This window comes from Cyprinodon tularosa, unplaced genomic scaffold (genome assembly GCF_016077235.1).
Source record: "Cyprinodon tularosa strain WSP-4 unplaced genomic scaffold, ASM1607723v1 ctg310, whole genome shotgun sequence".
Taxonomy (NCBI): domain Eukaryota; kingdom Metazoa; phylum Chordata; class Actinopteri; order Cyprinodontiformes; family Cyprinodontidae; genus Cyprinodon; species Cyprinodon tularosa.
Window position 1 is genome coordinate 865735 of NW_024039020.1, and position 12188 is coordinate 877922.

The window sequence follows — 12188 nt, forward strand, 5'->3', positions numbered from 1 at the left end:
CCGCATCAACCAATCAGAGAAGCTGATCTGGGAGCTGACAGCGAGACAGACACAGCGCTCTGATGACATATGATATTAAGGCAAATGAAAAGGGCTGGATGGATGAGGAGATGATGAAAGAGTGGCTGACACAGGTGTATGTAAGGAGACCAGGTGTTTTTTTCCACGCATCACCATCGCTGTTAATCTGTGACTCCATGCGTGCCCATCTCACAGCCGATGTGAAAAACATGGTGAAACAAATAAATGCTGTGCTCGCCGTTATCCCGGGGGTCTGACAAAGGAACTTCAACCGCTCGACATCGGTGTGAAGCGGCCGTTCAAAGTAAGGCTCCGAGCGGCGTGGGAGCGATTGATGACAGATGGAGACCACAGTTTCACGAAAAGTGGAAGGCAGCGCCGGGCAAGTTACGCCACAGTTTGCGGATGGATTGTAGATGCTTGGACTAACGTGTCTGCTGGCTCTGTTGTTCAAGCTTTCGCAAAAGCAGGCATTATTTCTGAGGAGCCGCCCGGCACGGAAAGTGACTCTGACAGCAAAGAAGGGGAAATTGGCATGTCTGATTTAGCGCAGCTGTTTAATTCAGAAACAGAGGATGATGACTTTGATGGGTTTGATTAATACTTTGTAATAAATACATGAATAAAGCACAATCATACTCAGTTTTGCTCCCGCTCTATTTTTCTACCTGAAAACTTAATTCAACAGCAGCCTCTGGGCCGGGTCTCCTCCTCTTCACCGCGGTGGCTGGCAGGTGTTTTTTCATCTAAATAATCTAAATCTTGCAGCTATATTTGCTGTGATCAGTGGGAATAAAGTAGTTTTAATATGTTTTTAAGTGAGAAAGTCCACCTGAAAACTTAATAATTGCAGTCAGTTCATCCAGATTGTCATCCTGCCTATACTATTTCTGTCGGAGGTGCTGAGACCCCCACATACCAGCGGTGCGCTGATAGTAGGAATCCCTTCAACAGAAGCCTCTGGGCCGGGTCGCCTCCGGCGGCTGGCAGGTGTTTTTCATCTAAATAATTTAAACTGCAGGCACCAGGATACCGGTAATAAAAGCGAACATATTCCGTCGGCAGGTTTCAGAATTTTAAGTTAATTTAGGAGCGATCACAGCGCTGTGTCATCTGCGATGTGTCTGTCTAACGGCCAGCTCCCAGGTTTGATTAATACTTTGTAATAAATACATGAGTAAAGCACAGTCATACTCAGTTTTGCTCCCGCTGTATTTTTAAATACGCAGTAGAGGTATTTAAACGTAGTAGAGCACATGTACCTGTATATAAAAACGCGCCCTATAGTCCGGTGCGCCTTATGTGTGTGTTAAATACAGAAATGGCACACATAACTGAGACTGCGCCTTTTAGTACGGTGCGCCTTATGGTCGTGAAAATACGGTATATATATAAATTTTTTCTTTTCCGAACATATGGCTTTACGTTCAACCGCAAGCAGTTCTGCGCAAATATATCCCAACATGTTATATCTGACGGAATTTTTATATATATATTTTTTTTTTATTACAGCATTTTAACGATAATCACATTTCATGAATTTTAATGCCAATTAAGTCCTTAATTTAAAAAAAATAACAATTTAATGACTTTTAATGATTTTTAATGACCCCTGGAAACACTGTGCAATATTTCTATGTCTTAAAATACCACATTATATTGTGAAAAACAATAGTTGCTGTTTTGCTTATATACTTATAGTTATACTGCAGGTTTTGTTTCTTCATAAGGGAAGATTCACTTTAACATAAAATTAAGGTCACTGTTCAGTGGTTCAGTGGGTAGCACATCTGCCTTGCAGCAAGAAGGTTTACTTGGTAAGTAATCTCTACGTAAATGATGTCTGAAACAAAATAAGCAGGTAAATACCAACTGTTAATGAGCTAATATCTAACATCAGGATTTTCTTCATTATGTGAGCAACTTGTATGCAGACTGAGTTAAGTCAGCCTGGTAAGGTTCACCCTCTGGTCTAAAACAGACCAGACCAATCAGTGCGAGAGGCATGCCCATAACGCAACACTTTTCAGTTACCATATCAATTAGCTTTGCAGCTGCAATTGAGCAATTTTTTTATTATGGCTGCAACTAACAATTAATTTGCTAATTGATTAACCTGTGGATTATTTTCTCGATTAATAATCAGACAGACATAGGTTCCTTAAAGAAGTTATTGAGCAAATTACACCAGGTGAGACTAAAATTTTCCCCTTATGGATATAGCATATTTATAGAAAAAAACATTTTTTTTTATCCTAAATGCAAAATATTTATATAATTTTTTAACAGTTTTGGTATAAATACTCCTCATAAGTGGGTTGCTCTGTCAGGTAAACAAGCATGTTTTAGAGTCTCTATTCTCCAGTTAAAAATTAATCGATTACTAAATTAGCTGATGACCATTTCAATAATCGATTAATTTGATTTATTGTTTCCGCCCAAGTTTTAATTATGCTCTTCTGTATGCCCAGAATGATTTCAAGAAATAGGTTTTTGCATTACATCCATAATTATATGATTGGTTCTTACCTGTTTCCATTGACTGTTAGTCCCCCCTACCTGCTGCTTTTCAGACCAACATGCTATGTATACAACATACGTCAGTCTAGCTAGCCAGGCTAATGCAAAATGTTAGGTAGCTAAAGTAAGGAATGACTTCACCTATAATCTGGACTTATTTCGTTTTTTCAGCAGGTTTCGGATCTGGCAGAATTCTCTTTTTCTGGTCCTTTGACAACCATTTAGAATACAGATTATTAAAGGACCTTTAATACATAATAATAATCCATAATAATTCAAATTATGTATACAAAGATTGTTTTTAAAACAATCTGGTAAACTGGAACATTTGTAAATTGCAGCCTTTCAAGAAAGGTAGCTAACTAAGCACTTCTTCCATATCAGTCCTCACCAGGAAGACAATTATGCATAGAACTAGAAAACTTACCATTATCAATTCTCCTTCATCGAACTTTTTTACCATTTCTCTGCCCAAGTCCCCATCTGGAACTTTGAGGTCCTCCTTAATTTCTCCAGAGGGAAGCATCAGAGATAGGAAGCCATCTTGGACATCAATCAGCTGCAATTTGCCACCAAGCAAGGGAATCATGAAGAATCATGGGTAATTACGACAAGTTTAATGATCAAGGCAAATCAAAATCTCAAATGTTTTGAGGTTTTTTTCCCCTCAAGAAAAACAGAGCTCTAAACTGTTTAAAGAATTCCAAAACAGTTACATAAGTTAAAAAGGCCTGACCACACCGGTTGCGTTCGACTTTAATCCCTGATCCCATTTTTATGTAACACTGACTGCGTAAAAAGAGTCTCCGACTAGAAAGGGTGGGCAGATTTTTTCACTTCTGTCTCTGTACTATAAACAAATGAAAAAAATTCCCACATTAGACATGGAGAGATTATGAGAAGTTTCTTTATTCTATTTTTAAAAACTCAAAAACAATTCAATAAAGAAAAGCCTCACTTAACGTTTCTGTGCAGCATCTCAAACAAGATCAGATAGAGAATGGTCATATGCCTATATTAATAACATAATTATATTTACTTCTAAAGAAAATAAAAACACATCAATAAACCCCATGGATGGTTTATATAATGACAGAGTCAGTGAAAGGTGGTTCACAGAGAGAGATATGGGAAGTTTATTGAAGTTTTTCTTTATTTTTTTTTCATAGAAGTGATAGAGAGATCCACCACCCTTTACTGCTCCGTCTGCTCCTCGTTATTTGTTTTTTTTTTGTGTGAGGCTCAAAGAGGATAGCTATTTTACTATATCTGTTTTTTTCCCTCCTGAAGTTATTCTTTTTTACAAGGAGATTGATAAACTGCGCTTTCTGTCCTTCGTTTTTGCAAGCTCAAAGCAGCTCACTACTTGATCCGTTTTCTGTCCTCATGAATTCCTATCATGGGTCAAGTATTCTATTTAAATTTTTGCTATTTCTATTTTTTTGTTTTTGCACATATCTGTCCCGCTTATTATATATGTGATTTGCGACTCGAAAACTGACCCTTTTTCTGTGCGATTAATAGAATTTTGTATTTTCCCCCAAGGCGAATGTGTTTCAGTTTTTAACCATGTTTCTCTTCCTGTCGGACAAATGAAATTGCTGCTGAATTGCTGCGTAGTCCCGCTAAAATAAACCTGGGATCTATCACATACGGAGCTACACAAGCCCCCTTGCGTAAAATTGTGTCAGATGTGATCTTCCCCATTGTCTTTCAATGAGCGCTAAAAAGCCACAACCTCGTCCGACACAATTTTCTGTCAGATAGGACGCAAAATCTGATTAGGTGTGTTCTGGCCTTAAATAATAATGATTATACAGCCAAATTATACCAGCTAACTTCCATGCAAAAATATTTTCCTAAACATATAATTTTTTTCCAAAATTTTTCACACAAAAAAAGAGGACTTGGATATGGTTAACAGGAAGACGTGTGATTGGTGGATATAAGTATGGTATTTGAAGACTTGGTCTGACTGACAGCCAGGGGGAAGAACCTTTTATGTGGCAGCTTAGCAATTAACATTCTACACTAGCACTGACAAATGGTAAAAGGAGTAAGATGTTAGCTGCCTTTTTTGTGACCATATATATGTACTGGACAATGAAGGTAGGATAAGGAATGGCTGCCTTCTTTGCAAACCAAAATTGTTAGCTGTAGTTTTGACCTGTCCTGTTTGGTGGATGATGCAACTTCATATACAGTATTTTCACGACCATAAGGCGCACCGTACTAAAAGGCGCAGTCTCAGTTATGTGTCCCATTTCTGTATTTAACACACACATAAGGCGCACCGGACTACAGGTGCTGGTCATAAAATTAGAATATCATGAAAAAGTAGATTGATTTCAGTAATTCCATTTAAAAAGTGAAACTTGTATATTATATTCATACATTACATACAAACTCATATATTTCAGATGTTTATTTTGTTTAATTTTGATGATTACAAATGACAACAAATGAAAATCTCAAATTCATCATATCAGAAAATTAGAATATTACTGAAGACCAATAAAAACAAAGGATTTATAGAAATGTTGGCCAACTGAAAAGTATGAACATGAAAAGTATGAGCATGTACAGCACTCAGTATTTAGTTGGGCCTCCTTTGGCCTGTATTACTGCAGCAATGCGGCGTGGCATGGAGTCGATCAGTCTGTGGCACTGCTCAGGTGTTATGATAGCCCAGGTTGCTCTAATAGTGGCTTTTAGCTCTTCTGAATTGTTGGGTCTGGTGTATTGCATCTTCTTCTTCACAATACCCCATAGATTTTCTATGGGGTTAAGGTCAGGAGAGTTTGCTGGCCAATTAAGAACAGGGATACCATGGTCCTTCAACCAGGTACTGGTAGCTTTGGCACTGTGTGCAGGTGCCAAGTCCTGTTGGAAAATGAAATCTGCATCTCCAAAAAGTTGGTCAGCTGCAGGAAGCATGAAGTGCTCTAAAACTTCCTGGTATGTGGCTGCGTTGACCCTGGACCTCAGAAAACACAATGGACCAACACCAGCAGATGACATGGCACCCCAAACCATCACTGACTGTGGAAACTTTACACTGGACTTCAAGCAACGTGGATGAAGTGCCTCTCTTCTTTTCCTCCAGACTCTGGGACTTTGATTTCCAAAGGAAATGCAAAATTTACTTTCATCAGAGAACATGACTTTGGACCACTCACCAGCAGTCCAGTCCTGTTTTTCTTTAGCCCAGGCAAGACGCTTCTGACGCTGTCTGTGGTTCAAGAGTGGCTTGACACAAGGAATGCGACAGCAGAAACCCATGTCTTTCATACGTCTGTGTGTGGTGGTTCTTGAAGCACTCACTCCAGCTGCAGTCCACTCTTTGTGAATCTCCCCCACATTTTTGAATGGGTTTTGTTTCACAATCCTCTCCAGGGTGCGGTTATCTCTCTTGCTTGTACACTTTTTTCGACCACATCTTTTCCTTCCCTTCGCCTCTCTATTAATGTGCTTGGACACTGAGCTCTGTGAACAGCCAGCCTCTTTAGCGATGACCTTTTGTGTCTTGCCCTCCTTGTGCAAGGTGTCGATGGTCGTCTTTTGGACAACTGTCAAGTCAGCAGTCTTCCCCATGATTGTGTAGCCTATAGAACTAGACTGAAAGACCATTTAAAGGCTTTTGCAGGTGGTTTGAGTTAATTAGCTGATTAGAGTGTGGCACCAGGGGCCATCAATTTTGAACCTTTTCACAATATTCTAATTTTCTGATATGATGAATTTGAGATTTTCATTTGTTGTCATTTGTAATCATCAAAATTAAACAAAATAAACATCTGAAATATATGAGTTTGTATGTAATGTATGAATATAATATACAAGTTTCACTTTTTAAATGGAATTACTGAAATCAATCTACTTTTTCATGATATTCTAATTTTATGACCAGCACCTGTATAGGGCGCGTTTTTTATATGCGTATTTAAAAATACAGCAGGGGCAAAACTGAGTATGATTGTGCTTTATTCATGTATTTATTACAAAGTATTAATCAAACCTGGGAGCTGGCCGTGAGACAGACACATCGCAGATGACAGCGCTGTGATCACTCCTAAATTAACTTAAAATCCTGAAACCTGCCGACGGAATATGTTCGCTTTTATTACCGGTATCCTGGTGCCTGCAGTTTAAATTATTTAGATGAAAAACACCTGCCAGCCACCGCGTGAACCCGGAGGCTGCCCAGCCTAGAGGCTGCTGATGAAAGGATTTCTACTGTCGGTGTACCGCTGGTGTGGGGGACTGAGCGCCTCCGACAGAAATAGATAATCTGGATGAACTGACTGCAATTATTAAGTTTTCAGGTGGACTTTCTCACTTAAAAACATATTAAAACTACTTTATTCCCACTGATCACAGCAAATATAGCTGCAAGATTTAGATTATTTAGATGAAAAAACACCTGCCAGCCGCCGCGGTGAAGAGGAGGAGACGCGCTCAGAGTCTGCTGTTGAATTAAGTTTTCAGGTAGAAAAATAGAGCGGGAGCAAAACTGAGTATGTTTGTGCTTTATTCATGTATTTATTACAAAGTATTAATCAAACCCATCAAAGTCATCATCCTCTGTTTCTGAATTAAACAGCTGCGCCAATTTCCCCTTCTTCGCTGTCAGAGTCACTTTCCGTGCAGCGCAGCTCCTCAGAAATAATACCGGCTTTTGCGAAAGCTTGAACAACAGAGCCAGCAGACACGTTAGTCAATCTACAATCCATCCGCAAACGGTGGCGTAACTTGCCCGGCGCTGCCTTCCACTTATCGTGAAACTGTGGTCTCCGTCTGTCATCCATCGCTCCCACGCCGCTCGCAGCCTTACTTTAAACGGCCGGTTCACACCGATGTCGAGCGGTGGAAGTTCCTTTGTCAGACCCCCGAGATAACGGCGAGCACAGCGTTTATTTTTTTTCACCATGTTTTTTCACATCGGCTGTGAGATGGGCACGCAGCGATGGTGATGCGTGGAAAAAAGCACCTGGTCTCCTCGTATACACCTGCCTTTCATCATCTCCTCATCCATCCAGCCTTTTTCATTTGCGTTTATGTCATCAGAGCGCTGTGTCTGTCTCGCTGTCAGCTCCCAGATCAGCTTCTCTGATTGGTTGATGCGGCGCGTCCAGCAGCAAAACTTCAATTTTTCCATCTCGAGCAGCAGCAGCGCGTTGGCGGCGCGTCAGATACTTAAACGCTCCCGAGGCGCTGCGCCTGCTGCTCAAAACGCACTGCGGGACCTTTTGCTGCACCTATACGCGCGTCAACCATTGACTTTGCATGTAAACTCGCTGCTTCTGCTGCACCTGCTGGGTCCGGTTCACACCGATGTCGAGCGGTTGAACAGCGAGCACAGCGTTAATTTGTTTCCCCATGTTTTTCACATCAGCTGTGAGATGGGCACGCATGGAGTTATATATTAACAGCGATGGTGATGAGTGAAAAAAAAAACACCTGGTCTCCTTACATTCAGCCACTCTTTCATCATCTCCTCAATGAGGTGGTCTCAAAAGTCGCAGTTACAACACACATGAGGCGCACCGCACCAAAGGGCGCACCGCACATTTTGAGGGGAAAAAAAGACGTTTAAGTGCGCCTTATAGTCGTGGAAATACGGTAGATGGATGCAAACATATCAGACTTAATAATGGCTGTCGAGAAGATAGTCAGAGGATTCAGTGGAATGTTGTACTTCTTGAGTTGCCACTGGAAGAACAGTCTCTGCCTTAGGTGTAAGGCTGAAAGGCAGCCAGCACCCAAAAAAGCAAAACAGCGCCCAATAAAGAACCAGCAGAAATGGCAGGGATTTCAGTAGACCCAAGACTTGGTCATGAAAATTTTATTAATTAGCAACAAGACAAGAGAGGGCAGTTGTCTATTTTACGTGATCTATAAACTTATACATGAAAAATACAAGTAGGACAAAAAAAAACACAGGCAGTCCTTTAATGCAGGACATGTTCTGGAATTTGTCAACAATCAAAACTAAATATGCATCAATGTCTTCCATTCGGAAAACATGCACTATTTTGTGTTCATCTAGCAAATAAGTAGTTATTGGGTTCTTGGATAAATGTTTAAAAATGAAAGGGGCATAAATAATTCTGCTAAGTACAGGTGCTGGTCATAAAATTAGAATATCATGAAAAAGTAGATTGATTTCAGTAATTCCATTTAAAAAGTGAAACTTGTATATTATATTCATACATTACATACAAACTCATATATTTCAGATGTTTATTTTGTTTAATTTTGATGATTACAAATGACAACAAATGAAAATCTCAAATTCATCATATGAGAAAATTAGAATATTACTGAAGACCAATAAAAACAAAGGATTTATAGAAATGTTGGCCAACTGAAAAGTATGAACATGAAAAGTATGAGCATGTACAGCACTCAGTATTTAGTTGGGCCTCCTTTGGCCTGTATTACTGCAGCAATGCGGCGTGGCATGGAGTCGATCAGTCTGTGGCACTGCTCAGGTGTTATGATAGCCCAGGTTGCTCTAATAGTGGCTTTTAGCTCTTCTGAATTGTTGGGTCTGGTGTATTGCATCTTCTTCTTCACAATACCCCATAGATTTTCTATGGGGTTAAGGTCAGGAGAGTTTGCTGGCCAATTAAGAACAGGGATACCATGGTCCTTCAACCAGGTACTGGTAGCTTTGGCACTGTGTGCAGGTGCCAAGTCCTGTTGGAAAATGAAATCTGCATCTCCAAAAAGTTGGTCAGCTGCAGGAAGCATGAAGTGCTCTAAAACTTCCTGGTATGTGGCTGCGTTGACCCTGGACCTCAGAAAACACAATGGACCAACACCAGCAGATGACATGGCACCCCAAACCATCACTGACTGTGGAAACTTTACACTGGACTTCAAGCAACGTGGATGAAGTGCCTCTCTTCTTTTCCTCCAGACTGTGGGACCTTGATTTCCAAAGGAAATGCAAAATTTACTTTCATCAGAGAACATGACTTTGGACCACTCACCAGCAGTCCAGTCCTGTTTCTCTTTAGCCCAGGCAAGACGCTTCTGACGCTGTCTGTGGTTCAAGAGTGGCTTGACACAAGGAATGCGACAGCAGAAACCCATGTCTTTCATACGTCTGTGTGTGGTGGTTCTTGAAGCACTCACTCCAGCTGCAGTCCACTCTTTGTGAATCTCCCCCACATTTTTGAAGGGGTTTTGTTTCACAATCCTCTCCAGGGTGCGGTTATCTCTCTTGCTTGTACACTTTTTTCGACCACATCTTTTCCTTCCCTTCGCCTCTCTATTAATGTGCTTGGACACTGAGCTCTGTGAACAGCCTGCCTCTTTAGCGATGACCTTTTGTGTCTTGCCCTCCTTGTGCAAGGTGTCGATGGTCGTCTTTTGGACAACTGTCAAGTCAGCAGTCTTCCCCATGATTGTGTAGCCTATAGAACTAGACTGAAAGACCATTTAAAGGCTTTTGCAGGTGGTTTGAGTTAATTAGCTGATTAGAGTGTGGCACCAGGGGCCATCAATTTTGAACCTTTTCACAATATTCTAATTTTCTGATATGATGAATTTGAGATTTTCATTTGTTGTCATTTGTAATCATCAAAATTAAACAAAATAAACATCTGAAATATATGAGTTTGTATGTAATGTATGAATATAATATACAAGTTTCACTTTTTAAATGGAATTACTGAAATCAATCTACTTTTTCATGATATTCTAATTTTATGACCAGCACCTGTAATGCTCTACAATAGGGTCGTCTCACCTGGTGTTCTTCTCTTGTCACATTTGGAACATCCACATTATGAGTAGAAGGGCCGATATCCTCAAGTTTCCTATGAGTAAAGATATCCATTGCAACAAGATTCACCTGAAAATTGTATTTATCCATTAAGATATTGCTTCCAGAAATAAAATATTTGGATGTTAGTATAAATAGTGAGAAAAATAACTAATAAAACAGCTAATTTCATCTAGCTCAGAACACAGATGCTTGCAATAGAAGGTTGTACCTTGGCATGCCCATGCTTTCCACTCTTCGAAGTAGAAATTTCCAAAAATCTGACAAGGACGTCCTTTTATCATAATAAAGCCGTTCTTCCTCAGTGCAGAGTACTGTACTGGGTACGTAGCAGAGGCTCCAGCATCTGCCGTGGAGAAGTCATCATCTAACATGGTGAGCCCCGAGCTGCTTCATATACAAATGCAAAGCAAATAAGAAAAGGTTATAAAAAGTGTGAAAGAGAAAAAAAAACATTTATTTATGGTTACTGCAATTGCTAAAATAAAAAAATTTTTAAGAACAATCTGCACACATTAATTTTCATCGGGTAACTTATGCTTAGCAGTTAACATTCTATACTAGCACTGACAAATGGTAAAAGGAGTAAGATGTTAGCTGCCTTTTTTGCGACCATATATATGTACTGGACAATGAAGGTAGGATAAGGAATGACTGCCTTCTTTGCAAACCAAAATTGTTAGCTGTAGTTTTGACGTGTCCTGTTTGGTGGAGGAAGCAACTTCACATAGATGGATTCAAACAAATCAGACTTAATAATGGCTGTCGAGAAGACAGCCAGAGACTTCAGTGGAATGTTGTACTTCTTGAGTTGCCATTGGAGGAACAGTTTTTGCCTTAGGTGTAAGGCTGAGAGGCAATCAGTGCCCTAAAAAGCTAAACAACGGCCAATGAAAGAACCAGCACAAAAGGCAGGGATTTCAGTAAAATCCCAAGACTTGGTCATGAAAATGTTATTAATTACAAAAAGACAAGAGAGGGCAGTTGTCTATTTTACATGATCTATGCAAATTTCAGCATGCGAGGGCCAGCCCTCCTTACAATACATTTTTAAAAACAATCTGCACACATTAATTTTCCTCGGGTAACTTATGCATCTCAGGAATATAGAAGGCTATACTAGAGCAAGACCAATAAACACTACAAGAAGAAATATTAGAAAAGGAGAACCCTCAGAAAACCTGGATCTTTAATACAGTAAGAAAGTGGGCCAGTAGGAGTGTTGGAGGAAGCAACTTCACATTGATGGATGCAAACAAATCAGACTTAATAATAGCTGTCGAAAAGACAGCCAGAGACTTCAGTGGAATGTTGTACTCCTTGAGTTGCCATTGGAGGAACAGTTGTTGCCTTAGGTGTAAGGCTGAGAGGCAGTCAGTGCCCTAAAAAGCAAAACAACGGCCAATGAAAGAACCAGCACAAAAGGCAGCGATTTCAGTAAAATCCCAAGACTTGATCTATGCCCTCCTTAAATCATAGGAATAACTCAAGGAGCTTAAGAAGTAATATAATGTCAACTACCTAAATGATGAATGCAGTATATATAGCCCTTCCTTGTCATGCACATCCTTGTGACGGTTGGCATATGGTGTAATTTTCTATTTCTTCAAACTGCAAATCATGGCAAATAACTAAATTATAATAAAACTAAAACCAAACTATGATGTTCCTCTTATATTTGGCAAATTTATGTATGAATATTTTGCAAAAACATGTTGCGGCGCTTGACGGGGTTTTGCATCTAAAGGCTAACGTTTCCGATCTGCTTGAAGATAGATGGGTTTAATCCAAAATGTGTATTCGTATTGTGTTTTACATTTGAGACACAGGCGTTTCACTCTGCTTCTATTTTTAA

General features: G+C 39.9%; 1 pseudogene; it reads right to left on the minus strand.

The window, feature by feature from the left end:
- Positions 1–1318: 1318 nt before the first annotated feature.
- Positions 1319–11730, minus strand: LOC119788166 (annotated as a pseudogene).
- Positions 11731–12188: the final 458 nt, after the last annotated feature.